Source organism: Pholcus phalangioides, unplaced genomic scaffold (genome assembly GCF_987345545.1).
Source record: "Pholcus phalangioides strain wild (caught in Gottingen) unplaced genomic scaffold, Ppha-v1.0 ptg000037l_1, whole genome shotgun sequence".
Taxonomy (NCBI): Eukaryota; Metazoa; Arthropoda; class Arachnida; order Araneae; family Pholcidae; genus Pholcus; species Pholcus phalangioides.
In genome coordinates this window covers 3,443,625-3,461,877 of record NW_028301624.1, presented here as the reverse complement: position 1 = coordinate 3,461,877, position 18,253 = coordinate 3,443,625, and the positions used below count along the sequence as shown (strand labels likewise).

At 38.4% G+C, this 18,253-nt stretch overlaps 1 protein-coding gene across 2 annotated transcripts in view; it reads right to left on the bottom strand.

Annotated features, from left to right (window-relative positions):
* Window positions 1-16,755, bottom strand: part of LOC149065923 (uncharacterized) — an 81,815-nt gene extending 65,060 nt beyond the window's left edge. The window contains exon 1 of one of the 2 annotated variants that reach the window (XM_089253341.1): window positions 16,552-16,755. The gene's annotated coding sequence lies outside the window, so the exon portion shown is untranslated. The remainder of the gene's footprint in view (window positions 1-16,551) is intronic. The other variant, XM_089253340.1, reaches the window with a different exon arrangement.
* Between the last annotated feature and the right edge of the window lie 1,498 nt (window positions 16,756-18,253).

Genomic DNA, 18,253 nt, shown 5'->3' with positions numbered 1-18,253 from the left:
CAAGAAAGTAATATATTAATTTAGTACGGTTTTTTTTGTAATTAATGCAAACTTGCAATTATATATATCTATAATTTAATTAAAACATTTAGTGATCACGACATCGGGAAAACCTCATATATCACGTGACAAAAGAAAAATTTAAGAAAAAAGTTATTTCTGTTCATAGTCACGAGGAGGAAAAAATTCCAGATCTAAAATCAGGATAAAAAATTTCAGAAAATTTCATTCTTGAAAAGGCATAAAAAAAAATTAAATTTGCTTGCAAACAAATTTTAAAAAAATTCTTTGCTATTCATCTCATTGAACCTTTTAATTTCCACAAAAATGTTAATTTCATACAAAAATGTGAATAAAAATTAATTGAAAAAAAATGTAAATAAATCGCTGCACAAATGCCTCGTTAGTCAATAATGAATCGATTTGATGAATTTACATCGTCAATGGACCGCTTCGATAAGGGGACACCAGCATCGATTGGTAAGGGACAATTCTAGGTTGTGCTGCGCAGGGAGTTTCTCTCTAGTAGGGTTGTGAATGGATGGAATAGATTACCTCCGGAGGTCGTGAAAAATAAAAAATAAAATATGTATTTTAATAAGTGTTGCCATTTTTTCGACTCGTAGTAAAAAAAAAAACTAGTCTCAGAATTTTTTTTTTTTTTCGATACACTTACGAACCGCTGCTGAAGAGTGTGTATAGACTCAGTTAATTGAACGATGAAGCTCCCCAGTAGCATGAGTTTGTAATCTCTGAAAATCAAAAGACCAGAAGACGGCGCTCCTCACCCTGGAGTCTGGATCTTTTGTGGATGCCCATACCAGGATTTTTTACGAGCCCTCTCTATACAAAAATTTGTAATTTGATAAAAAGTCGATCTCGCTCTCCGGTCCAGAGCTCTATCGACACCCTGTAATGCGGGGTGGCCACGTTGCCACTTTTTCCGAAAGTTTGAGAGCAGGTAACAAATCTGTTTTTGATTTAATATAGCGAACGATTATCTAATTGTCTGAACGGAGAACGAACAAAAAGTTTATAGATGCTATCTAGCATCGCGAGAATACAAACTGAATGAATAAGAAGCATACTTCGTCATTTAATCGATTTTGTTGGCAATATAACCATTGTATCTGATGTGATTACGTTAAAAATATATCCAATAATATTTTAAAATCAGTTTAAAGAGTGTCATAAACTAACGTTTAATGGTTTATAAAACTTTAAAAAATGGAAATAAAATCATTTATTGTTACTAAGAGTAGGATTTAAAGTTCGCTCTTTATATTAATGATTTTCCCAGCCCCGAGCGTGGTATGCTGGGATTGTTTGCTGATGATACGATTATCATGACAAACCAAAGGAGGCAAATGCCTCAAAAATCTTCAAGAATCAGTTGAAGATGTCGAGGAATGGTGTGAGGAAAATGACATCAAGCTAAATCATCAAAAATGTAAACAAATTTTGTTCACTAAAGGATATAAATTTCCAAGTAACTCAATATATATTGGAAACTGTGTTAAGGAGAAACGACACTGTTAAATATCTTAGGTGCATATTAGATAAGTCTCCCTCTCCTTTGCTCCGCAAGTAACCTATGTAAGAAATAAGGCATCACAAACTGTAGGAATGCTTTCACGAATCACGTTTCCTCAAGCAAGACTTTCACTACAGAACAAGGTCATCTTGTTTAACACCATCATCAGACCCATTTTGACATATGCGGCCCCAGTGTGGGCATATGCCACTAGAAGAAACTCGGATAGTCTATAAAAAGGCAACAAAATATTATACTAAGAGAATTCGCCAAAGAGAGCGCCATGATACGTGAAAGGAAAGAATATCAGAAAAGATCTGTATGTACAATTAATCTTGGACTTCATCAAAGAACTCGCATTTCGAAAGGCTTAAGATCATCGGAACATCCTTATTTACGTGAGAACGTGGAATATGACCATTGAGTTCCCACTACGCATCCCAGACCTATGGATGTGATAGATGCCACCTGGACAATGACCTAGCAAAGAAATTCTGTGATATAATATTTACTCTCAGTACACTGTTGAAATATGGTAACCCGCACATTTATTTGAATATGTAATCGCATTTGTTCCCATGTATACTCGTGTTAACCGCATATATTCTCATTTATTCCTTTTCGCAAACTTATACACCACTTATTTTTATTTTGTGGACATTTGTGTGGGTTGTGATCAAAGTTGTATAATGCAAATTATTATAATTTTGTTATTTTTGGAAATTACACTCATTTTTTGATATTCATTATGTTAGCGGCATTAGTCTTGCTTGTGTAGTTATGGATGTATACGTAAAGTATTACAAGGTCCGGAATTTAGTAACAGCCCATAAGAGGGTTGACTACTGAGGGGTGTTCACAGACAGCGCAACCATGAAAAGTGTATTGTACTATTTAATGAATGAGCGATATTTAAAAAACAATTACTCATGCTCTGTAAACATAAATGTCTGATTAGCATCTCTCAATTATGCCACATAATCCGTGGGGGTTTATGAGTAACACAACAGCTACTCTTCCCCCACAATGACAAATGTTCCTTCAGAATATAGTGAATATTTCTGTGATGAGTGCTCAAAATTCAAAGATCTGTAAATTATCCACTTGGATTAACATTAAAATTTATTTCTCTCTACACATACACTCACTACACCACTGACACGCAAGCACAAACTAAGCATATGCCAATCTCGGGCAATTTGTAGGTCGGAAGACAGCCTGCAATGGCTAGGAACCGGAGAAAACGTTCAGTTCTGATATATGCCCTAAAAATTTTTTCATTCCTATCTCTCAAATAACATTAGCTTTAGCAAAATAATATGATAATGAGACGCGTTGATGGTGTCTAAACTATTTTGAATCATTACTTATTTGTATGAACAGAAATGCTTCGTTTTAATAATTAATCTCATAATATAGAGTCAGTTTTCCCCTAATAATTCGGAATTAATGTGCTGCTATCTATAGGTGAAAATGCCTAGAAAAATACGGTATTTAGCTTTAGAAAAGCATTGCACAGAATTAAAAAAAAGGAAAGAAATAATTCTTTTTATTTTTGATATAAAATCTCTCAAAATTTCCCTCAAACGCTAAAAATTTACCCCCATCTACCAATTTTAACCAATTTTTTCCACGAGTTACTATTACCGACACCGATTCAGATGAATAATCTACTTACAGTCACGCACCAATGTCGTTGAAGGGCTAATATTTTTATGCTCCAACAATTCAATGCCATTGCTGATTGGTTGAAGAATTTGAATTTCAGGATTTTTTACCAATCAGCAACGGCGTTCTGTTTTTAGTGCATAAAGAGAAATCCTAGCCCTAAGAGCTCTCCACAGGCGGGAACCGCAAAACCAGTCTGAAGCGGGATTGGAATAGGCAGGAAAAAATTTACTTCTAAAATCGAAAATCATAAAATATGCAAAACGTGCCTTAAAATTTTGGAAATATACTCTATCACGTAGAAATAGCGAAATATGCAAAAAAAAAAAAAAAAAAAAATTGCAAGAGAGTGAATCTTTTAGCCACTTGCCCGCGTCTGACCGACACCATCTATACCAGAAGGCTTCAGCGCGAAGCTTGTGACGCCACTGAAGTAGCTTCTTCGCGAAATCCAGTCGTAATTTTTTGCCCCTACAGGGAGCTGACGAAAAGTAAACATTTAACTAAATCTGCGCAAACGATATTGCTTCACGCAACAGTAACAAAATTACATCTAGATGCATAATCTTGTAATCCCATTACATAGACCAGTTATATTAAAAACTAAAGATTATTTATATTCCATGCAAAAAAATTCAAATAAGCGATTTTCAATTTTTTTTTTAAATTTCAAAAATGAATCAAAATTTTAAGATTTTTAAATTAAAAAATTAAGTACGATTTTCTGTAATTGTTCTGTTATTCCTACGTGGAAGACTGTTCCACAGTCTAGCTCAGTGATTCCCAACGTGGGCGTTAACGCCCCCCTTAGGGGCGGTAGAAGCTAAGGGTATAACATAGGATCCTATGGGTTAGATTGCGTTGGGGGGCGATGGGTGAGAAAATTTTCTGAAGAAGGGGCAATGGGATAAAAAAGGTTGGGAAACTATGGTCTAGCTCAGTGTTTCTTAACCTTTTTCAGCTCATGGCCCCCCTATGGATCACATTTTTTTTTCTCGTGGCCCCCTTGTCCTATCCAGGGCCCCTCCTACCCTCATCCAAGAGTGAGATACTTTCTATTTTTTTTATTATGAACGAAATTTTAATAAATCAGATCAATCTCTGGAATCCTGGCTAGACATGGATTCAAATGGGGGATTATCATCTCTCTCCCATGAGTCAAATTATATGGTAAATAAACGGTCTGTGTAAAATACGGGATGATCCAATGAACATGCTGGATAAATCGACCCTCCCAACACATCAACCGTTGCTCCGGCGGCCCTCCATACTTAGCTGGAAGTAACAGATGAAAACCATAGTACCAGATCCAATATTGTGCAATCCCCCCTTCCTCCATTATAGACACGAAGACCCGGGTCATGCCCACATATACCCAAGGGTTAAGATGCCCCTGGTTCTATGGCCGGATCTGATGAATTCTGATTTGATTTGATTTTGATTCCATTGGAGCAGGGACCATCTTGGTCAAGCTGCGCCAAAACAAATGTCCATATAAAAAGAAGACAAGACTATCCTTGTTATGTCAAACGTAAAACAATGACATGAATTGTAAAAAAACTAATTTGTCATATAAACCAATGGGCTTTGATGAATTTAAAAATCTGAGATGCATCGCAATGGTCAGATAAAACGTCACGAAGCGAAAGATGACTCTGACCAAAAGCGGTCGATGATGAATTCTGAAAGTAGTAATATTTTTCAACCATGTTTCACTTTTAAAGCTTTTTTTCTTTACATCTCTCTGACTCTTTTCGCCATCTTGGATCATCTTTCTTCTGATTTTCTCCCGTGGCCCCACCAGGGAATATCCCAGGACCGCAAGGGGGCCATATGGTCCCAGGTTGAGAACCACTAGTTCTAGCTGAACGGCATCTAAAGCCATAAAAATAGCGGTCGCCTCTGGCCAATTGAAGACAGTGTATGCGGAGGTTAGGTCTCTCGTCTGTCCAAGATTTCGTAAAAATAATTATTTGAAGGCAAATATACAATAGGAGTGGAGGCCAAGTATCTCGAGTCTCTCTCATGATCTGCCACCAACACCTGGAAAGTCGTTTAGTAAAAGCTCTTTGAGGACTCTCGATGAGTAAATACGTCTTTATAATTTTGTATGGACACCACACCTGCGAGCAGTATTCAAGAGTCGGTCAGACATATGTGCAAAAAGTGAAAGTCAGGGTATGCATATCGCACTTACTGTACGCCGCGCGTATCATATATGCGGCTCTATTGGCCCTGCAGACCATATTACGATAATGATCAGTGAAGTCGAGAGAACCCGAATATCGAAATACCCTTTACTAGGGTGACCATACGTCCCGTATTTCCTGGGACAGTCCCGGTTTTTTCTGTTTTTTTTTGGCCGTCCCGACTTTTTAGCAAAAGTGTCCCGGTTTTTCCCGTTTTTTACACTAACCTCACTTGAGTTTTTATTCTTTATTGAAGTCAAAGAATGAAACTATTTTCCCACTCAGAAATTATATTATAATAATTACAATTATAAATAAGAATATTAATCTCTCACATTTGTCTTGGTGAACGTTTTATTTCGTGGAATTCATTTAAATCCACTGCAATTTGCAGTAATGCGTTATTTCCCGCTATTTTGATTTTTACGTATTTTCTCCAATATTTGGCAACATTTTTGGCGATAATTGGCGATGTCCCGTATTTTCCCGTATTTGTAGAATCCCAATTTCCCGTATTTCTTTCTAGAAAATATGGTCAGCCTACGCTTTACCCCCCCTATCGAAATACAAAGCTGCTTGTGTCGCAATGGTGTTTTCGTTGAATTTAGCAGAAGCATATTGGGGGGGGGGGGGGGCATCTATAACAAAAATCGGAAATGAGGAAAGTGTTAGAGAATGAATTAAGGGTAAATTTGAAATTTTGGATGAATAAGCCTCTGCTGAAGATTTCCGTGAGAACTCTTACGTTGGAAACCTTTTGCGCAGGGCACATCAACACCTTCTCGTGCGAAGTGACACATGACAACTTTTTTTCGAATGTCTGAGAATTGATAACCACTTGGTTTTAGTTTAATATCGCGGTCGATGATCTAATTCAGTGATGCCCAACGTAGGCGTTAACGCCCCCCTTGGGGGAAGATGGAAAGTTGCAGGGGGGGGGGTGGGGCGGTAGAAGCCACGGGTATAACATAGGATCCTATGGGTTTGATTGCGTTCGGGGGCGATTGAAGAAAAAAAAATTTCTGAAGAAGGGGCGATGAGACAAAAAAAAAAGGTTGGGAACTATGATCTAATTAATGATACTAATTGAACTGAGACGAACAAAATGTTTTCGGGGGGACATCTAGTGGCACTGAAATACATATGAGAAGCATAGTTTTTCATTTATTCTAGTCTATTCTCAATATAACCATTTTATCGATCACATACGTTGAAAACAAATCAAAGGATTTTTTTTAAATCAGTTTAAAATGTAATTATATGGCATTCAATAGTTTAAAACAGTAATTTTATTTTAAATAAGTAATCTCTTAAAAAATTTTAATACATGACTCGTTATGATTCTTTTTAAATTGCGTAAGTGTGGTGGACTTTGGAACCATTGTACTTGTTTTTATGTACTCCCAGTGATTCCCAACGTGGGCGATAGAAGCTACGGGTTAGATTGCGTTGGGAGAAAAAAAATTTCTGAAGAAGCGGCGATTATATATATAAGGGACAAAAAAGGTTGGGAAACTATGATCCTGGGGCGTAGCCAGAAATTTCGTTCGGGGGGGGGGGGGACCACTTTCATTTTGGGGGGGGACCAAAGTGACAGAACAATGGATTTGGCCATCTTTTTCCCTTTTTTCGGTCATTTTCTCACATTTCAGGGGGGGACCAGACCCCCAAGTCCCCCCCCCCCTCGCTACGCCCTTGCTATGATCTACACTATGTTTCCAGAAGGCAGTGTCCTTTTCGGAGTATAGGTTTCCTCGAATTTCTAGAAACAAAAATCATTGATCATTTTTGTCGCACCACGGTCATTTTCTGCACACGAGGGCTAATTAGACCGGGACCTACAATTTATTGCCGTCTCGAAACAAAAGCTAAGCAGGTCGCTCTGAAATTTCAGTGAAATATACTCAGTGTTGATAAGCCAAAAAAATTTTCAACTAGACAAAAACAACTAGAAACCGAGCTTAAAATAACTAGAATTAATCTTAGTCATTATTTGCATGACCGTACGTCCCGTATTTCCCATAAATACATTTCCATGTATTTATGTAATTTAATAATAGACTACTACTACCACTACACACAGGAAAATTTTTTTGGGGGAAAAGACTAGAAAAAGAATTTTTTTTTTTTCAACTAAATGGCTGAAAACAGACCAGATCTAGTTAGAGATGAACTAAGTTGGCAACACTGAATATACCTTATATTGGTACTCACGATTTCCAGTAAAAATTTAGTCACGAGTGCATTCAGGGAACAGAAGAAAAATCGAATACGAAAAAAAAAATGTTTTTGATCAACCCTGTATCAGAAAAAGCAGCAAATGCCTTTCAACTTTGAAAACATATTTTACTAACTTTGTGCAATTCTTCTGTACATTTTCGTGAGAGAATAGCATGTATATTTACAAAAAACATATATTTTCTACAAGAAATACCAATGTTCATCGCATGATTTTTGCTTATAACATGTCGAGTTTTCAATCAAATTTTACGAAAATTACAGAAAACACGTCGCTCTACATCAGGCATCCTGTGCAGAAACTTAAAATGTGACCAATTATTTTTTCGATGAGATATGAATACTTTTAGTAAATGACTTTAATTACGCATGCGCAAGAAATATACATTATGGGTTTTTTTTTCATTGTCAGATATATACTGTAACGTATATGAGAATTCCAGCTGAATGTCATGGAAATTCAGAAATATATACGTGATATTGTGAGCTTGTAATTTCGGAACTTGCTGAAAGTAACTTAATAATAACGGGATTATCCACAAATTTGAATGCGACTATTTGCCGTTACTTCATTTTTGACTTGAGTTTGTTTATTTTGACATCGTACACGCGTGTTAGGCTGAAGCACGTCTCTTACATATCATCAGACGCACACGTCTTCGCTCATTCGCATAATAATGCTGTGGGTTTTATTTCCGAAATAATCGAATAACAGAAAATAATCGTATACCAATCTGTGGGGGAAACCCCTTATTATTCAGTTACTTTCAGCAAGTTTCGAAATGACAGCGCACGATATCTCGTATACCTTTCTGAATTTTCATGGCATTCAGCTGGAATTCTCTATCTCTCTCTCTCTCTCTCTCATACACGTTTCACTATACATATATCTGGCAATCAAGTTATGAAGAACAAGATTTTTTATTTTCTGCGCACGCGCTATTAATAATCATTTACTAAAAGTACTCATGTCTCATCGAATAATGATTTAGCACATTTTTTTAAAATTTTTATGCAGTATGTTTCATGCAAAACGTCGTATTTTCGGTAAATTTTGTAAAAATTGTGGTTTAAAACTTGACATGCTGTGGGCAAAAATCATGCTATGGAAATTGGAATTTTTATAGAAAACGTTTATATTTCCATGAATATACGTGGTATTCTCACGAAAATGTACAGAAATATTGTATATAGTTAGAATAGTTTTTTTTTTCAAAGTTGTAAGTCATTTGCAGCTTTTCCAAGTACAGGGTTGATCAAAAACTGTTTTTTCTTATTCAATTTTTTATTGTTCCTCCTAAATGCACTCGTGACTAAATTTTCACTGGAAACGGTGAGTATCAATATAAGGTATATACAGGGTATGTAAAAAGTCCGTGAAAACTTTAAAAATTCATAAAAACCGGAAAAATAACCGAAATAAAATCGGTTTACAGGGTTAGCATCGCTAGGTCACGGGAAGTTTTTGGGACAAAAATGAAAAAAACAGCTGATAAGTGGCGTGACGTACACAAGTGAAAGGAAAGATACACAAAAAACGAACAGAATGCCACCAAATCGTTTATTACAGCAGTATGTGTTCCACGTGACCACTACCACAGGGTATAACACATTGCAGCGAGTCACAAATACAGCAACGGCAGTGTGCAGCAGGTCCGGATGTATGCATGACACCTTTTGGCGGATCGCATCTTTCAGTTCCGACAGCTTCGACGGACCGGATCGATACACCCGGAACCGTTCCGCTCGTACCAGAGCCACCTATCGGCTGTTTTCTTAGTTTTTCCTGTCATAAAAAATTTTCTGTGACCTAGCGATGCTAACCCAGCAAACCGTTTTTTATTTTGGTTATTTTTCCGGTTTATATGCATTTTTAAAGTTTCTACGGACTTTTTGCTCACCCTGTATAATCGAAATTTCAGAACAATTCACCCAGTATTTTTCTAGAAATTCGAGAAAAAAATGATTAAACTCGAAAAAGTCAATATACTTATTTATCGTTTATAATTTTTTCTTACCAAACAGCAACGCTGGATAAGATCACGAAACTGACGCAATTATTCCTCTGCGTCCGATGTCGAAGAACTTCAGTCCCACCTTGAAATAGCACGGCACACAAGTCGGGAATCACTCAACTTATTTACTTTCCGTATTATATAAACTCATTGAGATAATTTTTTTATATAATTTTACTCCTAAAAAGTTGCCTGTGTCATAATTGTGTTTTTGATAAATCATGCAGAGACATATATTGGGGCCATCTATCATTCAAATCGGGAATGACGAAACTGGTAAAGAACGAAAAATTTTATGGATGAATTTGAAATTTTGGGCGAATGAGTCTACGGTCAGATTCGAGGCACCAAATTCAATTACCTTCCTCAAGCTTGCGGCACCAGTGGAATTGTCTTAACTCCTACAGTCAACATCGATTCATACCCATAACACTCTTTGCTCCTGGTCAATTTGAACAGTCCCACGCCAGGACATTTGAGTTTGGGAGACACTTGATTCCACAGATTCATCGTAAAAAGAGAAAAACTCACCGACAAACAATTCATCAACAACAGTTAGTGGCCTAGTGAGTGAGTGAGCGAGCGAATGAGCAAGTCAGTGAGTGCATAGGTGAGGGAGTGAGTCTCATTCAATCAACACGAAGAATTCTCGAATTACACAACTGCTATGAAGGCCAGCATGAGTTTGTAACCTCTAACTGGCAAAAGACCAATAGACATTACCTCCCGCTCCCATCCCAGAGTTAGAACTTTTGTTGATGCCCGGGATATAGGCGGAAATAGACTTGAAAGTCTGGGGGGGGGGCACGGTCGTTACTGCTAAGGGGGCACGATGATGATGATGTCAGTTCTTCTATACACATATACATTATATCAGTCGGCTCCACCTTTGAAGCTGGGGCCTCCCCTCACGTATCTCCGCCCTTTTTTTCGGTCATCATTGGATCATTTTTGTAGCATTACGATCATTTTTGCACACGAGGGCTAACCAGACCGGGACGTACAATTTATTGCAGATTCAAAACGGCAGTCTTTTTTTTATATATTCACTGAGGTTGCTGCGCTAGCCCTTAGGTGTGGGATTCCTTGCGGTAAAGCAATCTTTTCCTGTGGTCACGTCGCCGTTTCTGCTGTGTACCCCTGCGTCAGGAAAGTTTCTGACAAGGACGAACCGGGTACCGAACTCGCGATACCTCTAAGCATCCTTTGGTACTTTTGGCGAGTATCTTATCGACCTGGGATACCGTGCCTAAATTTGTTTAGGGACTGAATCACATGCGAAGGAGAGGGAGGGTGCATTGTTTTTCAGAAATTATTCGGGGGGGGGGGGTGGTGGTGGTGGTGTCTTCCCCAAATGGCCTCAGCCCTATGTTTCGGAGCCTATGACATTTTTATTAGCGTAACCCAGCATTCACCTCTTCCTAGTGCCACGCATGAAAGTCAATGGTGTTTTTTTTATAGTTAATAAATGAATTTTTCCCACCATGGTTCATCAAACGGCGCCACTGGGGGAGGGATAAAGATCACGCAAGACTCGATTATCCCTCGGCTGCCGACGTCGACGATCTTCAGTGGCACTTCGAAAAACAACGGCACAACGAGTTTCGGAATTTGCTCAACTCTTACGGTATTTACTTGCCTTTGTGTAACCATTAAAGTAATTTTTCACCATTTTGCTTCTGATAGTTGGCCGTGTCGGAATGGTATTATTGTTTAATTTAGTTGAGGCACATTGTGGGGCCATCTATCATTCGCATCGGAAATTGGGAAAGTTGTGAAGAGTACGTACACTTTTATGGATGATTTTTTAAATTTTGGTCGAATACGTTATCACACGACTCTGTCCGGTAATAGAACTCAGATAGGTTGAAGATGGTGGTTGCCTTTATCACAGAGCCTCGTTCCCCAAATCCGAATTTGAAGGACTTTGGTTCCCAAAAAAATATTTTCTGGATGTTATGTTGAGATGAACTCGGAAAGAAAAGTCATTTTGTCTCAATCGGGACGCGAATCTGGGCCCTCCTGCATACCGGGCATTCATGCTACCATCTATACCACCACCCTGAAGACGCGACCCTGCCTTCCTTATTTCACGCAGTGTGGCGTGAGTCGCTTTAGTAGAGGCATTAGTAGTCTCTCTTAAGCAAATGGCCCTCAGGTGGGACGGTAGAGAGAGATAGACGGCTTTTTTCTCAGCCCATGATATCAAAGGAAACAGATATTTACTGGATATTAATGTTGAGAAAAACTCGGAAAGAAAAATCATCTTTTATCCCGGCGAAGACAAGATGGCTTTTCTTTCCGAGTTCACCCTCAGCATAATACCCTCCCCCCCCCCCCCTCCTAACCGGATCGTGGCCCGCCGCTCTGTCTCAATGAAGAGATTTTAGCAGGCGGTCGAACAAGACCTGGGCCATGCCGGAAGCTGTGCATGCGTGTGTTGTGAACATAACGGGATGTTTCTTTCTTTGCAGTGCTTTTTATGTGTCGAGCTGATATCTCTCTGCTGCCGATTTTTCTCACTATGAGCCTGTTGCTCTCTGTGGCGAGCATTTTTAAACGGGGAGAGCGGCTCGCATTCGTGCCTTGAAGTTATACAAATACAAGGCCCCAACAGGCAAAATGCCCAACGAGGTGGCTGAGGAAAAGATGTCCATAACAAATATGGATGTCATATATTACAAAAATACAGCAACCCAATTGAAAACACAATCACAAAAATTATAAAAAGTTGGGAACCCACAGAAAACTAACTTCAGCCGACCACCACTGTGGCTCAGCATAATATCCAGAAAATATCTGTTTCCTTGATATCTTGGGCTGGCAAAAGAGCTGTCTATCTGTCTTGGAACCCAATAGTTTCAGAAGATTAGTAAAATTTGAATTTTTCCGATTTCTATAAATATGTGTGTGATGAAATCTGACTTGAATGAATATGCAGGCTGAGCCGCTGATTTTCAAAGTTTATGCTGCGGCCCTCAAGTCACAAAACTGTTGAAATCGTCGTGTCAAGGATATTAACTGATGTGCATCTACTCAACGAAGAATTCTGGCATTTTCCTAACTGCCATGAGGACCGACATGAGTGCGTAAACTCTAACTAGAGGCATCCTGGAGGTCATTAATGGGCGCCCAGGCCGAGAGTTTTCATAAGAACCTCTATAAAAAAATTAATACGACTAATCTCGCTCTTTGGTCTAAACTCCAGACCAGTGTTTCCCCCCAACATTTTTGATGACATGCCCCCCCCCCATCATTGATATTCAATTCATCGTAAACCCCTTATAGCAGGGGTCTTCAACCTTTTAGACCGCTGGCCGAATTCCCACGAAGTCCATGGGGTTACCAATCACCACCGTGGTATTCTCGGTCATTAAAAAGGGTTCTCCAAATTTATTGAACTTTCATCTGAATTTTTATTCCTTTTTAAATAACTTCCGTAATTAATTAATTATTTTTAATCAATTATTTATTTTATCAAATCTGATATTTGTCCGGATAATTCTAAAATTATGTTTTCATTAATTATGAAATCACATCTTTCGAAAATTCGTATTTTTTTTCATGAGTCATTACGATTAACTATTTTGAACTTACTATTAATGATTCTGAAATTATTGTCAATAATTCTGAAATTATTCCAATCAGTAGTTCTGCAATTATTTCTCTTTCAGTAATTCTAGAACTATTTTTTTCATTAATTATAAATTTTCCATCAATTATGAAATTATTTCTTTCATTAAGTTGTTTCTTCAGCATTTCTGTAAATTCTGTAACTACGCATACCTTCTGGATGCCGAATTTGACCTCTCGACGTATGTAGCCTATCATAGGCCTCAAAAACTGTTTTGGCTAAGGGTCCATTTAATTCGTTACGACGGCCCCTTTAATGCATCAACTGCACAGCACTGCCATTGAATCTGAAAAGTATATCACGGTTCTAAATACAGCAATACAGATTTGAGTCGCCAGAGCTATTTAACGATGTGTTTTTTTAGAATTTAATCATTTTTCTATATAAATAGATATTTTCTAAAAATGGTCGGTGGGCCACAACAAAAAGCTCGGAGGTCCACATTCGGCCCACGACCCATGGGTTGAAGACTCCTGCCCTATAGTAAAGGTTAATTCTCCGCTAACTACCATGGAACAACCCCGCCCTACATAAAATCCAAAATGTATTGTTACGGGCAGTTGTATATCATAAAAAAATCTGAGTAATGAATTTCAATTGTACTGCACAAAATGTGTCATTCATGAAATGATAGTGAATGAAAATGTCCACGGATAACAGTTTGGGAAACAATGCTCTGGACTGAAGTATTGACTTACAACTGGCCTTTCGCGGAACTCAGCCGTTCGAGGCGAAAAAAACTATTGCTTTTTGGAGAATTTTTTTTATTTGCTTGAAGTGAGGTCTCTTAAACAAGAAAAGGTATGGAAAAACTTTACGGGACACCCGAAATTTTAGAGGAAAATTCAGAATTTTATTTGCATTCCGCGGACCATTATCATAACCATTGAGGATTCCCTGAGAGTTTTTGCATTCGAAAAACCTCAGGTCTCGCGTGCCCTATCAACACCCTCTCATATACGAAGGGCCCGTGACCACTTTTTTTCCGAAAGTTTGAGAGCCGATAACTACTTGGTTTTGACTAATTTCAACCCGACATTCTAAGATCAATATTTCAAAGTCAACGAGTGGTTGCATTCGCTCGAATGTAACCCATAAACTTGTAGAATTCGTGAAATTTCACAAAAAAGAATTTTTCGAAAATTTCATATTATAATGCGGCCTAATTGTCAGAACACAGATGAATAAAAAATTTTCATTGCCACCTAGTGTCACTATGAGACAAACTGAATTGAGACAAAAACATTGTATGCCAGTTAATCTAATTTATGATGAAAAAATCGCCAATTTTGATCAAGTATATCAAATAGTATTTTAAAAGTCATTTAAAGTGTCATTATTTAATATTTAATAACTTATGTAATTACTTTCATTAATGAATAAATCATTTGATGTATTTACAGAGAAGATATCATGGTTTTCGTACTTCGTATGTACAGCATATTAGTGTGGTGTGCATTGATATGCACCTTATATCTTAATAAAGTCATTTGCCGTAGTGCACTGATGATTCTTAATCGGCATAGATTCGAACGATACACTCAGCGAGGACCCTCGTTCCGCCATTCAGGGCCGTATTCACCGACATGGTTTAAACTGAAGTCACAATTTTTGGACAAGTGATCAACATGGATTGCTTAAAAACCTGAATTTAACCAATACGTGTCGATCTCATTAAAAAATTGTAACTATCGTTTAAACCAGTGGTTCTCAGCCTGGGGCCATATGGCCCCCTTGTGGTCCTGGGATATTTTACGGGGGCCACGGGAGAAAATCAGAAGAAAGGTGATCCACGACAGGTGGTGAAGGGAGTCATAGAGAGCTGTGAAGAGACAAAAGCTTTAAAAGTGAAACATGGTTGAAAAAAATATTACTACTTTCAGAATTCATCAGATCCGTTCATAGAACCAAGGTCATCTTAGCCCTTGGGTCTATGTGGGCATGACCCGGGTGGGCATCCCCCGGGAGGGGGACTGCACTATATGGGATCTGGTACTATGGTTTTCATCTGTTACTTCCAGCTAAGTATGGAGGGCCGCCAGAGCAACGGTTGATGTGTTGGGAGAGTCGATTTATCGTGCATGTTCGTTGGATCGTACTGTATTTTACACTGACTGTTTTTTAACGTATAATTTGACTTTTGGGAGAGATGATAATCCGTCATTTTTGAGTCCGTGCCTAGCCAGGATTCCAGAGATTGGTCTGATTTATTAAAATTTCATTCATAATAACAAAATAGAAAGTATCTCAATCTTTGATGAGGGTAGAGGAGGCCCTGGATAGGACAGGGGGGGGGGGGGCCACGAGAAAAAAAATGTGATCCATAGGGGGCCCGTGAGCTTAAAAAAGTTAAGAAACACTGGTTTAAACCATGTCGGTGAATACGAGTACCACCCTCAAGGTGATATGTACAGTAGCGTGTCCTAGGCCCGAATTGCTAGAAATCTAGCTTCACGCTAGAACGACGGATAGCGGTCATTTTGACCGCAACAGAAAAAAAAATTTATACACAAATTATTTTTCTTTACCCGAAACTTCTTAAAACAGTTTCTATTCAGTCTCTTTGGCTTATTCTTGCGATAAACCCTTCTTCATATACCGATTTTCTGGCAAAAGGCTTGTTACATGGCACACATCAATCCCGCGTTTTGTTACTTTAGAAATATTTTGACTATGATTTTTTGAGCTCTTGTATTTCATGGCTTCATTTTTACTTGACGAGGTCGGAAGAGTATAAGAAGTTTGAGAAATTTGCTAGGAGATTCCATGTTCTCGGAATGAAAGCAAAATTACGAATAGCCGTCAATTCCTGAGCAATGTAAAAATGCATACGTTGACAGTTTTTCAATGCCGATCCCATTATGCACTGAATGAAGCCATTTTGTCGAAACTCATTATTAGAGAATGGGATTATAGAGAATGAGTTATGAAAGAGCAAACATTTTTTAAGGGTACAATTTTAAAAATATTGGGTGAATATATACATCTTCACTCAGACCCACGGCAGCAAACTCACTTATCTTCCGCGAGTTTGTGGCACTAAATCTTAATTCCTAGTTGCAATAGACATTCGCTCGAAAATATATTGCGGCAACTCCTAGCCGATTTCAGAAGTTCCAGATCAGGACGTTTGAGTTTAGGAGATATTTCATTCGAGACAATCACGTGGGCACCAATAAATTGTACTACGAAATCACATTGGGGAAGTTAATTGGGCAATCGTACACATCGATACATATTACAGAAAAATGCAGATTTTTTATGAATTCTTACCTTTTAACAACTCCTCGTCTTCCGTCAACCAATACCAAAATGTTTTAGACGTCCTCAAATGTCTCCGATAGCTTCAATGTCTAATCAGTGCCTTAAGGCAACTTAGATCGACACTACCGAAATTGCAAAAGGTGACGGATCCACCGATCAAAGTTCTGCAGCTACCTGCTTCGAACCGAGTGGCATAAAACTTACAGTGTCTCTGTTTGTCTATGTGTCTCTTTTTTACTGAAGACTTTTTCTTTTCCGTCCAATAGTTAATAAGAAAAGAGTCTTCTTCTTTTTCTTAGGTAGTGTCGCTGCAGCCAAGACACACACACACACTACCGAGAAGGTGGAGTTACGGCACCTTACCTCGTTGCCGAATGGGTGTCTTCTTCAAAACTCCTCCTGGGACGTTTTCTTGAGGACGTCTTCTGTTGTTGATGATGATGAGGTTGGGATGTTGCAGGAGGATGGGGGGATGTAAAGAAGTTAGTCGGAAAAAGGTGGATGTGGATGATACCACATACTGTCATTGCTGCGCTTGCGTGTGCGTAAGACTGGGTGACAAATCCGTACGGAGAGATAGAGAGTAAAAGAAAATGTCTTTTAAGAGAGGGAGGAAGCTCTTCTTCAAAGGATGGTGAGGATTGTGTTTCGGTCCTGAACAGATTTATTGGACGGGCTCAATTTGTGCGTCACAAACTAACGGTTCTTGCTACAATGAGTGACTTTTTGCCCTCCCGTTTATTAGCCTTTCCCCTCAAGACGAAGGTGCCCCCTCCTCATCCTCCCATCCCCTTATTTTTTGTACCGTATACTATGTCCATGGATTCAAAAAAAGACTTGACTGTACTCGCCCACCGCTGTCTTCTTCGCTGTGGATGATGGTGCATCTGGATAATTCTCCAGATGTTGCTACGGATCGGAGGTATCCGTAAAAGACGGGGAAATGAAAGTGATTACCGCTTTCTTGGATATAAACTTCCATTTCCTATAGTGGTATACAGTAGAACCTCTCGATAACGCACACCCATGGGAGCAAACTTTTTTTCCGCTAACAAGGAGTGTCCCGTAATGAAAAGTACTGTATACAGCGGAACCTCGTTTGTACTACTTTCAAATCTACGTGACGTTTGTCTTTAGTCGCAATTGGCTCCTATATATGTTTATGTTACTGTAAAAGTGACTCACAAGTGGTCATGGATAATCACCAATCATCTCCATAAAGAAAGTTTGATAAAATTACGAACTCGGGATTTTAACCTAGTAACATATTTTCCATCAATTCCAGACGTTTTATTCAATTAAAAACATTACGTGTATAGTGGTTGATGTGCATTAACAGTTGACGTGTGAAGCGTGGTATTCAATTAAGCGGACAAAAGTCGTTGAAATTATCATTTTAAGAAGAGAACTATATAATACTGTTTTTATGGGAGAAATTTTGGTGTCGGTGGATTTTATCCGTTTATCTGATTGAGCGGGGGACCGGCTGTACTTTCAATTTGAAAAAAAAAACATCCAAATAACGTGCCCATTTAAGACGAATCATTTTTTTATAGCGGTCATATGACTAATGAGAACAAAATTTAATTTTTTATACCGTCCTCCTGTTCTCTAACTTCCAATTAGGAAATTGTTGTCTTACCTATGACATAGACCATCAAAGAACATTCCAATTCTTTTAAGAGCGATACTCGCAGGGTCAGGAAAATTC